Genomic DNA, 22,377 nt, shown 5'->3' on the forward strand with positions numbered 1-22,377 from the left:
CGCACATTAGTTCAAACGGTAGATTCCAATTTGGTGTTATCATGATCGGCGCATTAGTGAGTTTCTCTTTAAGAATATTAAAAGATTTGATGCATTCGTCTGAAAATATGAATGGAGCATCCTTTTCTAGGAGTTTATTCATAGGAGTGGCAATTTTAGAAAAATCTTTTATGAAACGTCGGTAAAAACCGGCATGCCCTAGAAAACTCCTAACTCCTCTATCATTGGTGGGATGTGGAAGTTTAGCAATTACATCTACTTTAGCTCTATCCACTTCAATTCCTTCTTTTGAAATTTTATGTCTAAGAACGATGCCTTCTTTAACCATGAAATGACATTTCTCCCAATTAAGAACTAGATTTGATTATTCGCATCTAATAATCATTCGTTCCAGATTAACTAGACATGATTCAAATGTATCACCGAAGACTGAAAAGTCATCCATGAAAACTTCCATGCATTCTTCTATCATGTCGTGAAAAATCGCCATCATGCACCTTTGAAAGGTTGCTGGGGCGTTGCAAAGTCTAAATTGCATGCGTTTGTAAGCAAAAGTACCATAAGGGCACGTGAACGTAGTTTTCTCTTGATCTTCGGGTGCTATTAGAATTTGAAAATATCCAGAAAATTCATCAAGAAAACAATAGTAACTGTTTCCGGCTAATCTTTCCAACATTTGATCAATAAAAGGTAAGGGAAAGTGATCTTTTCTGGTGGCGTCATTTAATTTTCTATAATCAATACATACACGCCATCATGTTACAGTCCTAGTAGGAATAAGCTCATTTTTTTCATTTGTAATGACAGTCATGCCACCCTTCTTAGGCACGCATTGAACTGGGCTTACCCATGGACTATCAGAAATTGGATAAATTAAACCTGCGTCTAGTAGTTTAATAATTTCTTTTTTAACTACATCTTGCATATTCGGATTTAGTCTTCGTTGGCGTTGCATATACGTTTTATGACCTTCTTCCATAAGGATTTTATGTATGCAATACGAAGGACTTATTCCTTTAATATCATGAATTTTCCATGCAATGGCTGGTTTATGAGCTTTCAACACAGAAATGAGTTGTGATTTTTCATTTTCAGTAAGAGAAGACGATATTATTACAGGTAATTCAGATTCACCATGTAAATAAGCGTATTCCAAATGGTTTGGAAGTGGCTTTAATTCTAATGTCGGTGGTTCTTCTATCGATGATTTATATCGATATCTGTCTTCTTCTTTTAGCATTTGAATTTCTTCTGTTGTTGGTTCATATCCATTTGCTATTAGTGTAGCTAACATTTCAGCTTCATCAATTTGTTCAGTTCCTTCTCCTAAAGAACATTCTCATGTTCCTTGTAATTCTGGAAATTCTTCTAACAATTCTGCATGTGAATCTATAGTTTGAATATAATAACATGTATCATCTGCAGATTGCGGTTGTTGCATTGCTCTATCAACTGAAAAGGTAACACTCTCGTCCTCTATACTTAGGGTCAGTTTCTTACCAAACACGTCTATCATTGCTTTAGCCGTGTTTAAGAATGGTCTTCCTAATATGAGAGGAACTTGAGAATCTTCTTCCATGTCCAGAACAACACAATCTACTGGAAATACTAAAGTACCAACTTTAACTAGCATGTTCTCCATTATCGCTCTAGGATATTTTATTGATCGATCGGCTAGTTGTATACTTATTCTGGTTGGTTTCAATTCTCCAAGGTCTAGTTTAGCGTATAGTGAATACGGCATTAAATTTATACTAGCACCTAAATCTGCCAATGCTTCTATTGAACTAAGACTACCCAGAAAACATGGAATTGTGAAACTTCCTGGATCAGATAGTTTTTCTGGTATCTTATTCAACAGCACTGCTGAACAATTAGCATTTATAGTAACTGCCGAGAGTTCTTCCATTTTCTTTCTATTTGAGATTAGATCTTTCAAGAATTTAGCATATCTAGGCATTCCTGAAATCACATCAATGAAAGGAAGATTTACATTTATCTGTTTAAACATATCCAGGAATTTGGATTGCTCGGCTTCAAGTTTCTCTTTCTTCATTTTACTCGGGTAAGGAAGTGGTGGTTGGTATGGTTTAACATAAGGTTAATCCTTAGCTGTGTTATCTTCATTAACCTTTTCAACTACCGGTTCTTTTTCCTTATCTTGTTCAGGTTGTGGTTCTTGTGGAGTAGGAATAGCTTCATCAGAAGTTACAGGTATTTCAGGTGGTTTAAGTGTTGTACCACTTCTTGTGGTAATGGCTTTAGCTGTTTCATTCCGGGGGGTAGCATTTGTATCACTAGGTAGACTTCCCGGTTTTCTTTCACCTATTAACCTTGCTAGGTTACTTACTTCTTGTTTCAAATTTTGTATAGAAGCTTGTTGATTTCTAAATGCTTGAGCATTTTGTTCATTGGTTTGTTTCTGAGATGTGAAAAACTGCGTTTGAGTTTCAACTAGCTTTGTCATCATATCTTCTAAATTCGGCTTTTTATCATCGGTTTGTGGTGGTTTGTTTTGAAAATTAGGTCTTTGCTGATTGTAAGTATTATTGGATACTTGTTGATTGCTAGGACCTTGTTGGTTGTGTATGGAATATTTCGATTATAATTCTGGTTTTGATTGTAGATCGGTCTTGGCGGTTGATAATTATTCTGATAATTATTTCCAGGCCTTTGGTTTAGATATGAAATATTCTCTCTTTGTTCCATTGTTAATTCAATACTGAGACAATCTTTTGTCAAATGTGGTCCTCCACACTGCTCACAACTAATTCGTATTGAGTGAATATCCTTAGTCATCTTTTCCATTCGTCTCTCGACATCATCTATCTTTGCGAAAATGGAATCTAAGTCATGGCTAGAATCGGCTCTAGCTGCTTTAGATGATCTAACGATATCTTTTTCTTGGTGCCACTCATGTGAGTGGGAAGCAGTGTTATCAATAATTTTATAAGCATCAGTTTCTGTTTTCTTCATAATGGAACCACCAGCTGCTATATCTATGTCTTTCCTTGTAGTGATGTCGCATCCTTGGTAGAATATTTGTACTATTTGACAGGTGTCTAAACCATGTTGCGGACATCCTCTTAATAACTTTTCAAATCTTGTCCACGCCTCATATAGAGTTTCATTTGGCTTCTGTGTGAACGTAACAATTTCTCCTTGAAGTCTTACGGCTTTAGATGCCGGAAAGAATTGTTTAAGAAATTTTTCAACTAAAACGTCCCATGTATCAATCGCCCCTTCAGGTAACGATTCCAACCAATCTTTGGCTTCTCCCTTTAAAGTCCAGGGAAATAACATGAGATATATCTGTTCATCCTCCACTTCTCGGATTTTAAATAGTGTGCAGATCCTATTAAAGGTACGAAGATGTTCATTTGGATCTTCCTTCGGCGCACCACTAAATTTGCATTGATTAGTCACCATGTGTAGAATTTGTCCTTTGATTTCATAATCTGGCGCATTAATGTCCGGATGAGTAATTGCGTGACCTTGGCCAGTGCGTTTAGCTCTCATTCGGTCTTCCATACTTAAAGGTTCCAGATTCTCCATAATTGAATTTGTTGAATCGGAATCACTAGAGGATTCTGATTTAATGGTTCGTTCCTCAACAATCTCTGTTTGAATGATTGGTGGTTCCGGAGGAAAATTTAATGGTTCAGGATCTATGAATCGTCCCTGAATATTCTCCGGATTCTCAATTGTGAGGTCGGGTTCAAAAAATGGATTATCGAAAATTTGAACTGGAGTACTTGGTTGACTGGATGACGATTCTAAAGAAAAATCAACGGCGGTAATATTTGCTAGATGTCTTGATCTAGTTACAGGTGGTGAACGTACAAAAGGTGGTGAACGTCTTGCTCGGTGCATTCACTGAATATCCTATTAGTTTTTAAAAGGAAAGAAAAATTATATAAGTTATCCAATTAATAGACTTTTCTGATTTTGCCCACGTTTCGAATAGCCAAAAGATGCAGCAGAGGGGCAGGATTCGTTTGGTCTCAATATAATTGAGGACTGTTTGACTCCAATAACCCGGTCCACGTACAAATCCAACTATTACTACGAACCAGAAAATTTTGATGTCTATCAATTTAACCACTTAAAATAAATTTTCGTAATTTTAAGAAGTATAGATAAGAAGTAGAAAAAAATCTATGTCCTAAAACTAGAATAGCGAGAAATAAGAAAGAAAAAGAGTGCGTCGAAAAAGGTCGAAAAAGAAAAGATCGAAAAAATAAAAGGCGTCGAAAAATAAGAAATAATAAAAAAAAATGACTTATAGAACTTAAAAACACTCGACTAACCCAACCTTATTACTATCACTAACTTAAAATTATAATCGCAAATTGAGATTACTAATTGGAATGATAATTGATACATAGGTAAAAGGCGTCTAAAAATATTAAAGCTTACAAGTAAAACTATATCCCAAATGTCAATGTCTTAAAAAGGTACTAAAACTTAAAAAGGCGTCGCAAAATTCTAAAGCACCTAAATCTTAGTCTAAAGAAAAAGCACTTAAGGGATTTTACGGCAAGGCCTAAAAATCTAGAAATAAAAATAACTATGGCAAAAACTATGAATTAAAACTAAATACGAGCGAAAAATACAAATATTAAGCTAAAAACAATTAAAAAAATAAAATATAAAAATATACTAAAAGTTGTAAAAAGTACAATTTTTATAAAAATATTATTTTTATATTATTTATTTTATAAAACTATTAATTTTAAAATTTAATTAAACTAATTAAACTAAATATATAAATTAAATCTAAAAACTAATAACTAATTAAATAATAAAACCTAATTATGGTTTATTAAATAATAATAATAATACCTGTAATTAATGCAGTTAGGGTTTCCTGTTGGCGTGTCAGATACTCTCATGCGATCGCATGAGTTTTGCCTTCGGGCTCATGCGATCGCATGAGCCAGGATTTTGGGCCAGGCTACGGGCTGCTACAGTAGCATGCCGAATGTTTTTTTTTTTATTTTTTTATTTTGCTGTGTTTATTTTTTTCTGTTTTATATATTTATATAATATATTTTTATAAATTAAATAAAACTTATATTTTTATAAAATAAATATAAAGAAACTTTTATAGAACTTAAATATTTAACAAACTCTTAAAAATATTTATATTTTTGTTTTTCTTTTTATATTTTCGAATATATTAAAACGTATTTTTACAAAAGCGTATTTTAATAAAAGTAAACTAAAAATAAAAATCTTTTTGTTTTTTTATATATATTAGCGTTGCGCTTCCGGCTTTTAAGCTAGATGTTCCCCGGCAGCGGCGCCAAAAATACTTGATGTTCTGCGAGGTGTATATAAAATAGCTTATATTTTACAAGGAAATACTATTAAATACGATACAATTTTACACAAGATATTTATTTATTTATATAATGGATATACTTAAACCTTGCTACAACACTTATAGGCAGTGTACCTAATCGTACAGTAGTGTAGTTTTTAGTAAGTCCGGTTCGTTCCACAGGGAAAATCTTTAAATAAAGCTTAACGCTATATTAGTTTTATTTTATAAAAATACAAATATATATATAAGTAATATTATTATTATAAAGGGGGGTTTTAACCGTTTAATGACCGGTTTGTCGATTTTAAAACTTTAGTCGCAGTTAAAACCAAAATTAAAAATAAATACAAGACTTAATGTAAAGTAAATAACGAAAATGAAATTACGATAAATAAAAGTGCGATAAAATAAACTTGCGATAATTAAAAAGTACGATAATTAAAAGTGCAATTAAATACAATAACAATAAATAAAAGTGCTATATTTAGAAGTGCAATTAAATATAAAATAAAGGAAATTAAATATGAAATAAAAGAATTATGCTTATTTAAACTTCCGTAATCATGATGTTTGACGTGTTGATTTTAGTTTTATGCCCATGGGTTAATTGTCCTTTGTCCTGGATTATTTAATATGTCCGTCTGGTTTTTGTCCATAACAGTCCATCAGTCATAAATATAAAGTGCGAGTGTCCTCTTCAAATTATCCTTATACCTGAAGTTAAATATTTCAACTAATTGGGGACTTAAACTGTAACAAGGTTTTAATACTTTATTTAATAATTACACCAGGATGTCGACTGCGTGTAACCCAAGGTTTTAATACTTTGTTATCAATTATGCCAAGTGTCCTTGTACATAATTTCACCCCTGTTTTAATAATTCTAGTGGCTATTAATCCATTCCCGTGTCCGGTTAAATGAACGATTATTCGTACATATAAATACCCCACCCATCGTGTCCGATCGAGTGTATATGGTTATTTATAGGGACATTCAATTGTAAATCTTTATATTAAAATTAACAAACTATCATTTAGTTAAACAAATATAAAGCCCATTAATAGCCTATAGTCTAATTTCCACAAGTGTCGTTCTTTTGTCCAAACCCCAATTATGGTACAAAGCCCAATTACCCAATTTTAGTTATTAGCCCAACATCATGATTACTTCGTTTTAAATAAGCATAATAATAACTTAGCTACGAGACATTAATGTAAAAAGGTTGAACATAACTTACAATGATTAAAAATAGCGTAGCATTACACGGACAGAATTTCGACTTACACCCTTACAACATTCGCTAACACACCTTTATTATTAGGATTTAAAATTAAAATTAAAATTAAAATATAAATTATATATACATATACTACGTTTGAGTGAAGAAGAAAAAGATGTGTTTTGTGTTACACCAAAGCTCGATTTTTATAAGCATGTGGGCTGGAACTGTGCACCATGCGATCGCATGGATTTATGCCTTCCAGGCCATGCGATCGCATGGCCAGCTGGGGAGACTCAAAAGTCTTTGTTTTTTTATGCCGACGGTTTTTAAATATAATATAATATATATATTAATTTTAAGAATTAATTATATATTATATTATATTCATGTACATAGTTGACTTGAAATTTTTAGTCCATTGCGTCGAGCGTTGAGAGTTGACTCTGGTCCCGGTTCCGGATTTTCGAACGTCCTTGTAAATAATTTAATATCTTGTACTTTGCGTTTTGAATCTTGTACACTTGTAATTTTGAGACGTTTCTTATCAATAATTGGAACCTTATTGATTGTATTTTGTACTTTTGAGATTTTTGGTCGTTTGCGTCTTCAATTCGTCGAATTTGTCTTTTGTCTTCACCTTTTATTATTTAAACGAATATCACTTGTAAATAGAACAATTGCAACTAAAAGATTGTCTTTCTTGAGGAATAATGCTATGAAATATATGTTCGTTTTTAGCATTATCAATTTCATCTTAAACCTCATTTGTATCTTGACGATTACAATCTACGTCTAAACCTTTCATGATTCTTGAAAACACCTCAATCGAGAGGATGAACCAACCGCACTTCATCTACGGAAGAAAAGTTTGATACATATAGTTATGCACCTGAAAACACTCAGAATTTGAGTAAACGTTGAACACTTATCTGTGCTAGCTCCTTTGGCGTTGTTATTACCGAAAATAACTTTGCGATCCCTTCCAAAGTAGAAAATTTTGTCACAGCTCCAGCAAATCAACTTTGACTTTTCATTCGAATTAAACTTATTATAACTTTGATATATAAGCTTACCATTCGTCATTGCTATCGGGAAAACTGATTATATTCCACCACATTAGCAGTAAACTTACTAACAACTTCGTTGAACTTTGACTTTCCGAAAAATCATTATATTTTATCGAAATCCTTTCATATACTCATCCGCATCTTATAACGAGAATTGCCATACCAATTACCGAGAACTAACAATCGGTATTTTGAAATCTCGCAGCATTACTACATCAACAGTTATATATATACATATAACCTATATCTCTTAGAATTATGATCTTCCATTCTGAAATTCCGATAAGCTCCTAGTCTACGAATCAATACTTGGAAAATTTGAAAAGTTGAATGAAGCAACAAAAACTGTAAACGACCTTAACCGTCGAAAGTTTGATGATAAAGAATAGTATGTTGGCAATGATGAGAAATTTGGTATTGAAAAAAAAAACGATTTAGCAAACCATGAAGGAGACCAAGTCCAAATACAAGGACCATACCATATATTCAAAGAATCCAGGTAATTCTAGATCCGTTGAAACCTTCAACCAATATCTTGCTCCTTACTCATGTTAAAATCTTGCGGAAAATCTTTCTTCATCAACCATCGAACTTAGAAATTCCAAAATATCATCATAAATATCTTCGATTTTTCTGAAGATATTTTCATAAATATTCTCGTCCAAAATTATATACCTTTTTGCGCTATCTGTGTTACATCGTAAAAGAAACTGTTTTAGTTCCTAAATTTTGAACCCTTCAAATTTAAAACATGAATGATTTTGAAGTAGTGTTGAAAATTGATGCATGAGTTAGTATAATATAATGGCACTTGATCAACGTGATTATATTACAGTAAGTCATGCTGAGTTTCTAATGAAACATGATGATTCACAGACTATAACGTCATCATGTGCCATGTTACACGACTCTTACATTCTGTCTAATCTATAAACATATCAAGAACATATTTTCTTGATAGTCCTATCTTTCCCTTGAATTCTGGTAATTTGACAAATCAAATCGTGCTATTACGTTCTTTCTTGTTTAGAACATTGAAACTCCATACTTACGAATTCTGGACGATTACTCGCTTTACTAGAGGTCGAGAAGAGAATAAAAAGGCAAAGAGCTCCAAAATATAAGAGAAAATATAAAGTCCAATAACAACACTGAGGTTACAAACCGAGGATATTAATACGAATAGCAATATAAAGACACGGTATAATTAAGAATAGTATCACCCCAAGGAAATAGTAGAAGTAAATGATTTTTCTGGTGAAAGATTAAAAAGAAGGATGACAGAAATGATAATTAGGAAAAAAAATATATCAAGGATTAGAATGGGATTAAGCATTTTCACAATCTTTTGGATGTATGAACTAAGAAAGAAAGTATAGGAATGGTGAGAATAATGAAACGGAAGAGTTTAATTTATAATGAAAATATCAGACAGAGTAATCGAGGCAAATCACCTTATTTAATTATAGAGATCTTAATTTTCTTACTCGCCGAAGAATCAAATCTTTTAGATTTCGAAGATTTTCTTTGAATCCCTTGAATTCCGGAATTCAACTAAGACAATATCAAAAGTTAAGACGCACCTTACTTTCTAAATTCCACCGTGACTACGTCAAAAGTTAAATCTCTATCTCAATCTGTTATGACAGCTTCACTCGTATGCGTCACCTAATCGAATCGTTTTATCTATATTAGTCAATAATGAAAAAACTCCATTTATCAACTCATATTTATCATGAAAACATTTTTATTGTTAGCCATGACCACCTCACTCAAATTTTGGGACGAAATTTCTTTAACGGGTAGGTACTGTGACGACCCGGAAATTTTCGAACAAATTTAAACTTAATCTTTATATGTTTCTGACAAGATAAGCAAATTCTGTAATGTTGAGTCTCAAAAAGTTTGAACTGTTTCATATATTCAATTGACCTTCGACTGCTCTTGAAGATTCACGAACAATTAATTGTAAATAGATATGTGTGTATGTATATATAAATAATAATTCGAAATATAATTTGAAAGTATTATATGTTGTTGTTATTAAAAATTAATAAAATAAAAATAGGATATTATAATAATTATTATTTAAAATATATCTATATATATAAATAAAGTATATTAAAAATAAATATTAAATGATTGTAAAGTCGTTGATGTTTCGATTGATATTCAGTAAGTTAAATTCAAACTTATGTAATTTTAAAATAAACGGTGATCTGAAAATGAGTAATATAAATTTTAGGCTTACTAAAAATGTATTTAGGATCTAGTTATTTAATTTTAACACTTTTTATATTTTACCCATAAATGAGAGGGACAGTTGATGTAATTTTTATTTATTAAATAAATGACTGAATTTTATAACATAATGACCAAGATAAATAAATATAGTTAATTTAAAAATATGGGATTTTTCTAAAGAACTTTTATTCACCATTAATTGTCAACGGGATACGAAATAGTAGTCCGTAAAAAACTGTCGGTAGCATACCAACAATTGAATTTCACATGATCTTAATTTATAGTACTGTGTTTGGGGTCATTCATTCTCTTTTGATTCATTACATTTCATCCGTGATTTAATGGATACTGTGATTAGTTGAAGATTCCATCCACTACCTATTTTATATATGTATATATCTAATACTTGCACATCAACTAATCATTTTTCAATCACCTCCACTCGCCACCTAATTGCTACAGTTGAAGATCACCACCTTTTATATAAACCATATTACATATATACATACACATAGAGTTAGACTTAGACAATTACACAAACCCACTTGTGATTGTCTTTCTATTTAAATCACCAACCACTATGTCCTTCCTATTCTTCATAACTACAACAACCATCACCTTTTATCACCTTTAAAAACCACCGGGAACCAAACACCACTTCGATCACCAATTCATCAACTCTCAAACCCACTCTCGCCATTTACTCTCTCTCACTAAGTCTCTCTCTTACATCTATTTCCTATTTCACAACTCTAAAACCACCCTCACTTTTTCCTGTTTCCTTTTCTGTTCGAACCAAACGAAAACTGAAAATCCACTGAAGTTGTTTGATGTTACTGCTTCTGTGCAGCCGCAGGTCACCACCTTCCATTGTTATTGATAACCGAGAACCAGACCACCAAAAATAAACCTGCACATCTCTTCTCTGTTCACTATTGTTGCTTATTATTTTTTTCCTGCGAATTCAGCTCAACCTTTAAACGCGAATCAATTTTCTTGCTGCTAATTCCATTTTCGTGAAATACAACTGAAAGTGGTAAGCTTTTAAAAAGATAAAGCACATGGACAATGAAAATAAAAAAAGATGATGATGATGCGTTTGCTGATGACCCCACCCCACTAATCTATCGTTCAAGTAAATTTAACAAATATTTTTTTTGGGGCCGTAAAAGATAGACAATTATCTTTGGGTCAAATGAATTTCCTCTTGGGCTTAGCATCTTGGACTCTTCTTTTTCCTTCTTATTTAAACTCCTGCATATAAATGAAGATGATGATGTGTACACTGCTGCATTTCTGTTTCCATTATATTTTGATTAATATGATGAAATTGATGAGGAACCTATGATGGTACGTGACTAGCGAAATTTAACAAGGGGATAACGATGGAGTGATATGGAAGTGATGGTGAGAATCGCGTTAGTATGATGGTAGTATGATGATGAGGACGATGATAAGTGATGACGGTGGTGAAACAACAAACGGATGATGATGATGAATAAAGATGATACAGTGAGCATGTGTATTATGATATAGATGATGATAATGGTAGTTTATGACGATGAGGTTCGTGAATATTGATAAGGTGAGGATAATATGAAACACGATATGTTAAGTAATGATACGAGTATGGTGATTGAAGAACCAAGGGTGCTCGCCGTTCTGTTATACCAGGAAACCTCGAACTCATTTCAGATTATAACAAATGGACTAGGCTATAAATGGGTTTAGGTTTAAAAGATATAAGAAATATAGAAACGGGATAAATAAAAGTGGCCAGTGAGTATTAGCAGAAAAACAGACACGGTTTGATGGTTAGTACGCTTGTTGGGTGAATGAGAGGTCGCGGGTTTGAGCCCGGTCCAGGGCATTTCTTTTTAGAAATTTTTTTAAAGGGGTATACACTTTTATTTTACTTCTATCATTATTGTTATTAGTTATTAATATATTTATTATTATTATTATTGTGATTATTATTGTCATTGTTAATATTAGTATTTTAATTATTATTATAAGTATCATAATTATATTTATTATTATTATCATAAACACAAGTATTATATCTATTATTATTATTATTACTATCAGTATTACTTTTGATATTATTATTAATTTTAAAACTTTAATATTATTATCATTATGATGAAAAGGTTTATTATTGTTATTATTATTATTATGAAAATAATACAAATTATTATTATTTTCATAAATATTAGTATTAGTATCTTTTTGTATATAATAAAATTATAAATATTAACATAAGTATTATTATTTATATTATCATGAGTAATATTATTATGTAATTACTAAAATCATTATCATAATAATCATTAACGGTAAAATTAATATTATCGTTATTATTATCATTAACAGAATTATTAAAGTTATTACCTTTACTAATAAAAATTAAGTATTATAATTATAATTATTTTTACCATATTTAATATGATTTTAGTATTGTTATAATTACTAATTTTAACAAAAAAATGATATATATATACAATATAAAGATACTTAATATATATGACATAATAAAATTAATATTTTGAATATATAAAACATATACATATTAATAATATAAATATGATATAACTAATAAAAAATATATATATATATATATATATATATATATATATATATATATATATATATATATATATATATATATATATATATATATATATATATATATATATATATTTGTTCAAATATAAGTACATGACTTAATAAATATACGAATGATATAGGTTTGTGAATCCGAGGCCAACCCTGGATTGTTCAATGTCGTCATATGTATTTTTACTACAAAATACAGTATTGTGAGTTTCATTACTCCATTTTTAAATGCTTTTGCAATATATATTTTTGGGACTGAGAATACATGCGCTACTTTTATAACTGTTTTACAAAATAGACACGAGTAATCAAAACTACATTATATGGTTGAATGATCGAAGCCCAATATGCCCCTTTTTGCTTGGTAACCTAAGAATTAGTAAACCAGTCTACTAATTGATGCGAATCCTAAAGATAGATCTATTGGGCCTAACGAACCCCATCCGTTGTAGCGGATGCTTTAGTACTTCGATGTTGTTTTTATCATGTCCGATGAATTTCCCGGAATGATAGGGGATATTCTTATATGCATCTTGTTAATGTCGGTTACCAGGTGTTCATGCATATGAATGATATTTTTATCTCTATGTATGGGACGTATATTTATGAGAAATGAAAATGAAAATCTTGTAGTCTATTAAAAATGATGGAAATGATTATTTATGTTAAACTAATGAACTCACCAACCTTTTGGTTGACACTTGAAAGCATGTTTATTCTCAGGTATGAAAGAAATCTTCCGCTGTGCATTTTCTCATATTAGAGATATTACTTGGATTCATTCATGACATATTTTAAAAGACGTTGCATTCGAGTCATCGAGTTCATCAAGATTATTATTAAGTCAATTATAGTTGGAGGTATTATAAAATAGTATGCTTGCCGTCAACTTTCAATGTAAAGAAAGTTTGTCTTTTAAAAACGAATGCAATGTTTGTAATATGTATCATATAGAGGTCAAGTACCTCGCGATGTAACCAAATGTAATGTATTCGTCCAGATGGATTGAGACGGGGCACTACAGAAAGAGCTTCTAACATGCAACATAAAGAAGCATGTTATGCTTACGGGTTAGTGATGTTCGCTTCTCACCAAAGTGAGAAAAAGAACATCGAATTACAACTTTTAAATAAAACCTTCCCACAAGTGACAGATTCAGTAGTTGGGGTGAGAAACAAGGTTTTTAGATTATTACGGGGCTGTTGGGCATTACGAAACCCTTGTCCCTTTGACGATGTTACAACATGTTGTCTTGTCAATGGCCACAACGGTTATGTTCCACAAGACCAAGGATGGGAAGTAGTCTTAGTAAAACCAGAATGCATGACTTGTTTCTGGACTTATGAATTACGTGTTTTTATTGCCTTTGCTGAACGACTTGTGTATTAACTAGGATTGTTGTCACAACTATTTTATATCAAAGTTATTGTGTGCTATATTTCATGCTATATGTATTATAGCGGTATTGTAAGTTTGTAAAATATTGTATAAAAGTTTGAACGCCAAATATTATTATAATCAGTTTTTCATATAGAATTGTAGTAGTTGAATGGTATATTAGCTACTAAGTATGAACTTAACGGGTAGGTACTACCCGAATTAAAACTATAAAACGCTAATATGAAGAAAAAGCTTTTATAAATGAGTTCATATTATGCTACGAAATACTATTGACTACTCTTAATATTCTATATGATTAACTTAATTCTTTTGGGCTATTTTTTAAGGAAATGGCACCGATGACTCGTCAGAATTTGAACATGAGCGAGGAAGACTTCCGTGCTTTCCTTGCAGCAAACATAGCCGCAGTACAGGCTGCGATGCAAAATAACAATAACTCTGAATCCAGCAATGGAACTAACGCCACGAGAACTCGTGTAGGATGCTCCTACAAAGAATTCACTGCCTGTAAACCTTTGGAATTCGATGGAACCGAGGGTCTAATCGGATTAAAACGGTGGACTGAGAAGGTTGAATCGGTGTTTTCCATAAGTAAGTGCACTGAAGAAGACAAAGTAAAGTACGCTACGCATACCTTCACGGGTACTGCGTTAACATGGTGGAACACTTATCTAGAACATGTGGGACAAGATGCTACTTACGCACTACCGTGGTCAGCATTCAAACACTTAATGAACGAGCAGTACCATCCCAGAAACGAGGTTAATAAGCTCAAGGTAGAGCTTAAAGAGTTACGAACACAAGGGTTTGATATTACCACGTACGAACGACTATTCACAGAGTTGTGCCTATTGTGTCTGGGAGCTTTCGAAGATGAAGAAGAGAAAATTGACGTATTTGTAAAAGGGTTACCAGAAAGGATTCAAGAAGATGTGAGTTCACATGAGCCCGCCTCCATACAAAAGGCAAGTCGAATGGCTCACAAACTCATAAATCAAATTGAGGGAAGAATTAAAGAGCAAGCGACCGAAGAAGCCAACACAAAACAAGTCAAGAGGAAGTGGGAAGAAAATAGTGACAAGAGTCACCAATACAACAACAACAATAACAACAATAATTGCAATTACAAACGCAATAACTACCACCACAACCGCAACTTTAACTGCAACAACAATAACAATCCCAACAACAACTACAACAACTACAATAACAGTTCCAACAATAACAACAACCACAACAACAACAATCCCAACAATAACAACCAGAGGCAGAAACCATGCCAGAGGTGTGAAGGATACCATTTGACTGAGCTTTATATGACATCGTGTACTAAGTGTAATAGAAAGGGTCATGGTACGACGAAGTGTGAAGTTTAAGTACCAATGGCTAACAAGAATAAAGGAACAAATAATGCCGGAACAAATAATACCACCATTATTTGTTATGGATGTGGGAAGCCGGGTCATATCAGAAACGAATGTCCAAATCAAGGGAATACTAATGGACATGGCTGCGGAAGAGTTTTCAAAATTAATACGGTAGAAGCGCAAGAAGATCTGGAGCTTGTTACGGGTACGTTTCTTATTGATGAAAAACCTGCTTATGTTTGTTGGGATTTAACAAGTTTCATAATACTTATAATCATTCAAGAAATAAGATTTGCGGAAGCGTATAAATTACCATTTTAAAACTTGTAAATCTTTAACCATTTAAAGTTAAATCCCAAATAGGATCAAGTTGTGAAACATACTTACAAACTAAGAGTGGGTTTAGAGATTATACCTCCTCAAGCTAGTGGAGGGTTGTTTTCAAAGTTGCAAGATGATGATGAAGATGATGAACAATAGAGCTTCTAACTTGAAGCCTCAAGCAAGTAATACCCACAAGAAATAACCCCAACACCTTTGTAATTAGTTAGGATTTGTTTTACACTTGATATTGGCTTGCAAAACAAAATTTTGGAACCCCTTTGAACACAAAAAAGGCCACGGCAGTCAGCTCCTTTGGAGCAGTATTCTGTGCAGTTTTTTTGCTTCTTTTTGATGTGTATTCACTCCACAAAAGAGTCAAGTCTTGGTGCACCATGTTAAGCATGCACTAGAGAATATATGTATCAAAAGTAACAAGAATCAACAAGCATGGGACTTGTCTTGGAGTCCCAAAAACTACCCATCCATCCATTATTTTATAACAAGAATATTTTATAAAACTTGTTACAAGTTTTATAAAACTTGTATAAAATAAAATGTATTTGTTACTTGCAATAATTTTATAAACCATTTTATAAAATATAACATAACATAATTATTTAAACCTATAAATAATTAAATCCACATCATATATAAATTATCCAAATAATTTATCTCAAGTGATTATGATTTAGAAAACCGATTTTCTAAAGTTCAAGTGTCGCGTATTTATTTAACAATCCAACCGTTAAAATAAATACATATAAAGTGTTGGTAAGCTTGTTATTGGGTATGACCCGACTTGGATCATAACATAGTGGCCACGTTAATTTAATATGTCTCTCGGGCATACGAAATACCTTCAATCTCCCACTTGCACGAGAAACATAAGAAATTAATGCAAGTGATGGATACCACCTAACGACTGTCCATCACCCCCAATATGTTATGACTTTTGCCATTCAATAACATCATCCCTTTCGAGTTCCCATCTCGAATATGAATAGGTGAATCTTTCATCACATCCTTTCGTCCTAGATGTCATGTTAAATCCAAGAGACATAGAGTGATCACTCTCTTCTAGATTTAACTTTATCAGGCCTTAGACATCTGACTCTCAACGAATAAGAGGAACAAATTCCATCTTGACTACATACGTCCTAAATATATACCTTGTATTATACCTGAGCTCTTCCTTATGAACTACCATATTTCAGAATAGCGAAGGAAAGAATCAAGGTATAATACTTGGTAAATATCCGAACCCAATATGTATCTCAGGTCAGAGGATACAATGATATTCGCCTTTACTCAATACTACATGTGATCAACCACAAAGGCTCCATTTAGTAAGTCTTGAGGGCGGGTCTTCCAATATTTGTATCCCATAAATATCTATGAACCTTGGTAGCAACCTTGCCCCACATTCATCCCGTGAATGTACACCAATCCAAGTTCATAATAGTCTAAACCTCACACTTGCTCCCACAAATGTGATCGACTACGGAATTTAGAATAATTACTTATTCATGGATAAAATATGCAAAATAGGAACATAACTCAAAATAAATTAATGCCATAATTATATTAATGAGTTTGAACAATTTCATTCCGTTACAATACTTAAAACAGATCATAACTAATCACTAAAATATCGAAGCCCTAATGCACTAACATGCCCTTGATGTTTTGCACCATGTAAGAGTTTCGTGAGTGGATCCGCTATATTAAGATCTGTGTGAACTTTGTGAATACATATATTTCCCTTTTCAACTTCATCCCTTATGTAGTTGAATCTCCGCTCAATGTGATGGGTCTTTTGGTGAGCACGAGGTTCCTTGATTTGAGCAATCGCACCCTCGTTGTCACAAAAGATCTCAAGAGGGTCCTGAATGGAAGGGACTACTCCTAAGTCATCAACGAATTTCTTCATCCATGCAGCTTCCTGAGCTGCCAATGATGCAGTGATGTACTCCGACTCTGTAGTGGATAAAGCAACAACATCCTGTTTTGAACTCTTCCAAGAGACCGCACCTCTATTTAATGTGAAGACATAACCAGATTGTGATGGAGAATCATCTCGATCAGTTTGGAAACTCGCGTCCACGTAACCTCTTACAGCGAGTTCCTCCTCACCAGACCCATATATTAGAAACATATCCTTAGTCCTCCTAAGGTATTTCAATATACTTTTAACAGCAATCCAATGACTGTTTCCTGGGTTATTCTGGTATCGGCTTGTCAGGCTAAGAGCGCATGACACATTCGGTCTAGTGCATATCATTGCATACATGATTGACCCAATGGCAGACGCATATGGGACTTTCTTCATTCTCTCTTGTTCATCTTTCGTGGTGGGGCACTGAGATGAACTAAGGAGTGTTCCTCTTTGAATAGGTACCAAACCTTTCTTAGAGTTCTACATCTTGAACCTTTTCAAGATATTTTCAATGTATGCAATTTGATTCAAACCTATCAATTTCTTGGATCTATCCCTGTAGATCCTAATCCCCAAAATGTATTGTGCTTTTTCAAGATCCTTAATGGAGAAGCAGCTTTTTAGCCAAGTCTTAATGCCTTGCATTATTGGAATATCATTTCTAAATAACAATATATCATCCACATATAATTCAAGGAACATGATAGTGCTCCCACTAGTTTCCTTGTATACACAAGCTTCATCACCATTTTTGATGAAGTCAAATTTCTTGGCTTCCTCATTAAAACGATGATTCCACATTCTAGATGCTTGTTTCAATCCGTAGATTGACTTCTTTAACTTACATACTTTGTTAGGATGTTTCGAATCGACAAAACCTTCAGGCTGAACCATATAGACATCTTCCTCAAGATATCCATTTAGGAAGGCGGTCTTGACATCCATTTGCAATATTTCATAATCATAATGAGCAGCAATGGCAAACAATATCCTAATAGACTTTAGCATTGCCACAGGTGAAAAGGTTTCATCATAGTCAACCCCTTGAGTTTGAGTGAAATCTTTTGATACAAGTCTAGCTTTATATGTATTTAAGTTTCCATGCATGTCGGTTTTCATCTTGAAAATCCATTTACAATCAACTAACTTGGAGCTAGCAGGTTGTACAACTAGTTCCCAAACTTGGTTGTCATACATGGATTGCATCTCAGCGTTCATGGCTTCCTGCCATTTATCTTTATCAATCCTTGATAAAGCATCTTGGTAGTTTGTTGGTTCATCCAAATCAACCACATAGCAATCATCCATGAGAAACCCATATCTCTCAGGAGGATTACTAATCCTACCAGATCTGCGAACGTCTTGTATACTTTGATCATCCATTTGATTATTCTCAACATTTTCATGTTGAGTGCTAGTGTCAACCAATTGTGTATCATCTACTTGATCTTGAACCTCTTCAAGATCTATCTTCCTTTCACTATTACCTTCCATTAGGAACTTAGTTTCAAGGAATTCAGCCTTCCGAGCAACAAATACATTCTGCTCGGATGGATCATAGAAATAGTATCCCATATCATCCTTAGGATACCCTATGAAGATACGCTTCGTGGATCGAGCATTCAACTTATTAGGGACGTAACACTTAGGATAAGCTTCACATCTCCATACCTTTAAGTATGATAGAGATGGAGGTTTTCCAAACCACATCTCATGAGGTGTTTGTTCCACTTTCTTGGTTGGGGCCATATTTGTAATAACCCGACTTTTTCCGTTAACTTTTCGTTGAGAACTTAACAACCGTTGCTTAAAACTTACAATTTTGTATGTATTTTTTTTAAATATACTATTATTAATATTGGTTATATTTTATTTTTTTAAAACACTACGGTTAGTGAAAACGAGAAAAATATATTTTAAGACAACAAAACGTATGATTATTAATTTTAATAGTTATTATGTTATATAATAATTGAGTTTTAAAAATCAACTGTATTAATTAGGATATTCTTAAACTAATCGCGAGAAAATTAGTTTAAACATTCATGTTTTCAGTATCTAATTTAAAAATATAATAAATAAGTATTTTATGAAACACATCAACTAAGTATAACGTCAAGATTCTAAAAGGTTTTGAACAATATATAAATGTATTTTTTTTAAATACAAAATAAATCAATTAAGTAAATCATATTAAAGTAAAATACATTGGGTTTTAGATAACGGATAAGAATTTAATAGAACCCGTGACCATACAGTTAAAAATTGTGACATCTATAATTATAATTGCAAATAGATATAATACCCGTGTTTATCAAATTATTACACCCGTGATACCTTATAACTACCCGTGACTACTACAGTTTAAACCGTGACTTCCCTTTTCTACTTATATTTCTGATCTAGATTCATTTCACCAAACAAACACACATACGTATCTATCTTATTCTCTTATCAAGAACACTCATTACTATTCATCATCATCATCATCATCAATCTTTCATCCTCAAGAACACCTTCAATAATCACTTGATCATAAAATCGTTTACATATTCGGACTCCTCTCGAAGAGCTCTACACATCTATACCAATAATTTCTTGATTAGGGTAAGTTTCAAAAACTATAATTTTTGGGTTTTCATGTTTTTGTTACATTTTAGGGTAGATATAGTGTCTAGTGCTCAAGTCCTTGTATGTATGCATGATAGTATTCGTTAATTTGATCGTTTGATGACTTTTTGATTAATCACGAATTTGTTTTGTGTGAGGTCAGAAACTTAAACTTGTTGAATGTATAATATCATGAGATAATCAGAATTCTCTTGAAAAACTAATAAGTTTGGGCTTCGGAATTTTGAATTTTCGTTACCGTATGCTCATGTTATGCTTAATTGAAGTTTTAACTCGTTTTTATGAATGATCACGTTTTTGAATAATATTCTACTGATATGAACATGATATTTTTAGTTTATGAAATAATTACAAATGAAATCCTTGTGAAAAATTAATAAGTTTGCTCTTTTGAATCGCATATTTTTGCTATGTATAACTCAAGTTATGATCAATTGAATTATCGTTGTGTTTTATGCATTAATCTGAAAACTGGTATTGATTGGTGATAAATTAGTTTATGTATGTTACATGGTTGAAAATACAAGTGAAAAACACTCAAGATAGACTCGGATATCATGTTAATTGGATTTTTAAAACTCCCGTTATGCTTAATTGATTATTAGACCCGACTTTTGTTGATCAACGTTTTAAACAGATGAAAAACGCCATTTAAATTGATTTCTGGATTATGAGCTGAGGATTTTTGAAAATTATATGATTAGTACTTCACTTTTCATGTAGAGTATGCATGCTAATTGTTCCTAGATGTTCGGTTATATGCGTTCGAATATGACCTCCTGAAACGAATTGAATCTGTCCAAAAAATTTGCAGTGAATGACATAACTTGATTTGTAGATGGACTTAGGACTTGTGCTTCTGGTATGTGGTTATTTACATGTTGTTGCACATATGTCATTTGTATGTTAGGTTCTGAAACCATTGTTTTCTATGCGTTATATGTGTTACAAAACCACATGTCTAAATTCTATCCAAATCAGGAAGTCCGTAGTATTTTGTAAAACTGTACGAATTGGCTATATGAATTGCTTTGTTTTATTTATTAGTGATTATTTGAGATGTTTGTGGCCATCTCCAATTGGCCGTTCATCGTTTTCATTTTTCTAGAATAAATGGCAGAATTTACAAAACTGGCGCGCGCTGAAAATTTTATGAAAAACTGTCGGGCGCATTTGAGACTGCTGCGATTTTTCTATTATGACTTAGAGTCTGATCTCTAGATATGTTTTAGGACTTTGAGTTACGGAGATTTTGGCGTGTATTTTAAGTCAAACGGGCCTGTACTTATGTTTATAAAAATTCTGGAAGTTGACTACATTATTTAAGCTAAATATTATGTGCAATTGACTTTGTTTGACCAAATGGGTTTAATGGGTCAAAATGGGTAACGATCAGTGTAGAAAATTCCCAAACGTCGATTTAAGTAATTTTAAAGGTTGTGGTGTTTAAAAAATAACTTGTGGCATGTTTTGGTCAAAATGGGTGTTTATGATCAATTTGGGTCATACGAGCCTACTTTGACCCATATGCGAAATTTTGAGAACCAAAGGTATGTAACACATCCCGTATATTGATTTAAGTATGTTTGCAAGTTTTGGTGCTTTAAAAATGAGTTTGGGTCAAATTTGGTTTAAAGAAAGTTTTATGACTCATTCGGATCAAACGTGCATAAATTGACCCATATGCATAATTTTGGAAAACGAAAATCACCAACACATCTAAAATGTCATTTTTGAGCTGTGATAAAAATTTGGTTAAGTCAGGTCAGCCGGATTCAAATTTGGATCGTCAACCGAAAATTTTAGTATTTTAACAAAATTGTCAAAATGACTCTCGGACCTACTTTGAGGACTCGCAAGTTGAAATCAGTTAAGTTTAGATAAAAACTATTATTTGGTATTGAAAGTATTTGCGACAAACTTTAAAACGATATATTATTTGTATAATTTTGTTGAGTCTAAACAGGTATAAAACAAGCGAGAAAATGGGCAATCGTTGCTGATTTTGAGCACTTGACAAAAATTTTATCAGCATTTTATGTTTCGGGAGACTGTTTTCGCGAGGTCATAACTTTAAAACCGTAACTCCGTTTTTGTCAAATAAACTGTCTATAGAAAGGTGGGATGACATAATTTCCAATGGTCATGACCTAAGGTATTATATCAAATTTGGTAGGACCCGGAATCAGCTGCAAAATACTAAAAAATACATATATGTAAATAATATAAATTTTTCTAA

At 32.4% G+C, this 22,377-nt stretch overlaps 1 non-coding gene across 1 annotated transcript; it reads left to right on the top strand.

The window, feature by feature from the left end:
* Positions 1–3,064: 3,064 nt before the first annotated feature.
* On the top strand, positions 3,065–3,171 carry LOC139860687 (small nucleolar RNA R71). Its single transcript, XR_011763316.1, has one exon. It is a non-coding gene; the product is annotated as a small nucleolar RNA R71 (small nucleolar RNA).
* Positions 3,172–22,377: the final 19,206 nt, after the last annotated feature.

This window comes from Rutidosis leptorrhynchoides, chromosome 7 (assembly GCF_046630445.1).
Source record: "Rutidosis leptorrhynchoides isolate AG116_Rl617_1_P2 chromosome 7, CSIRO_AGI_Rlap_v1, whole genome shotgun sequence".
In the NCBI taxonomy this organism is placed as follows: Eukaryota; Viridiplantae; Streptophyta; class Magnoliopsida; order Asterales; family Asteraceae; genus Rutidosis; species Rutidosis leptorrhynchoides.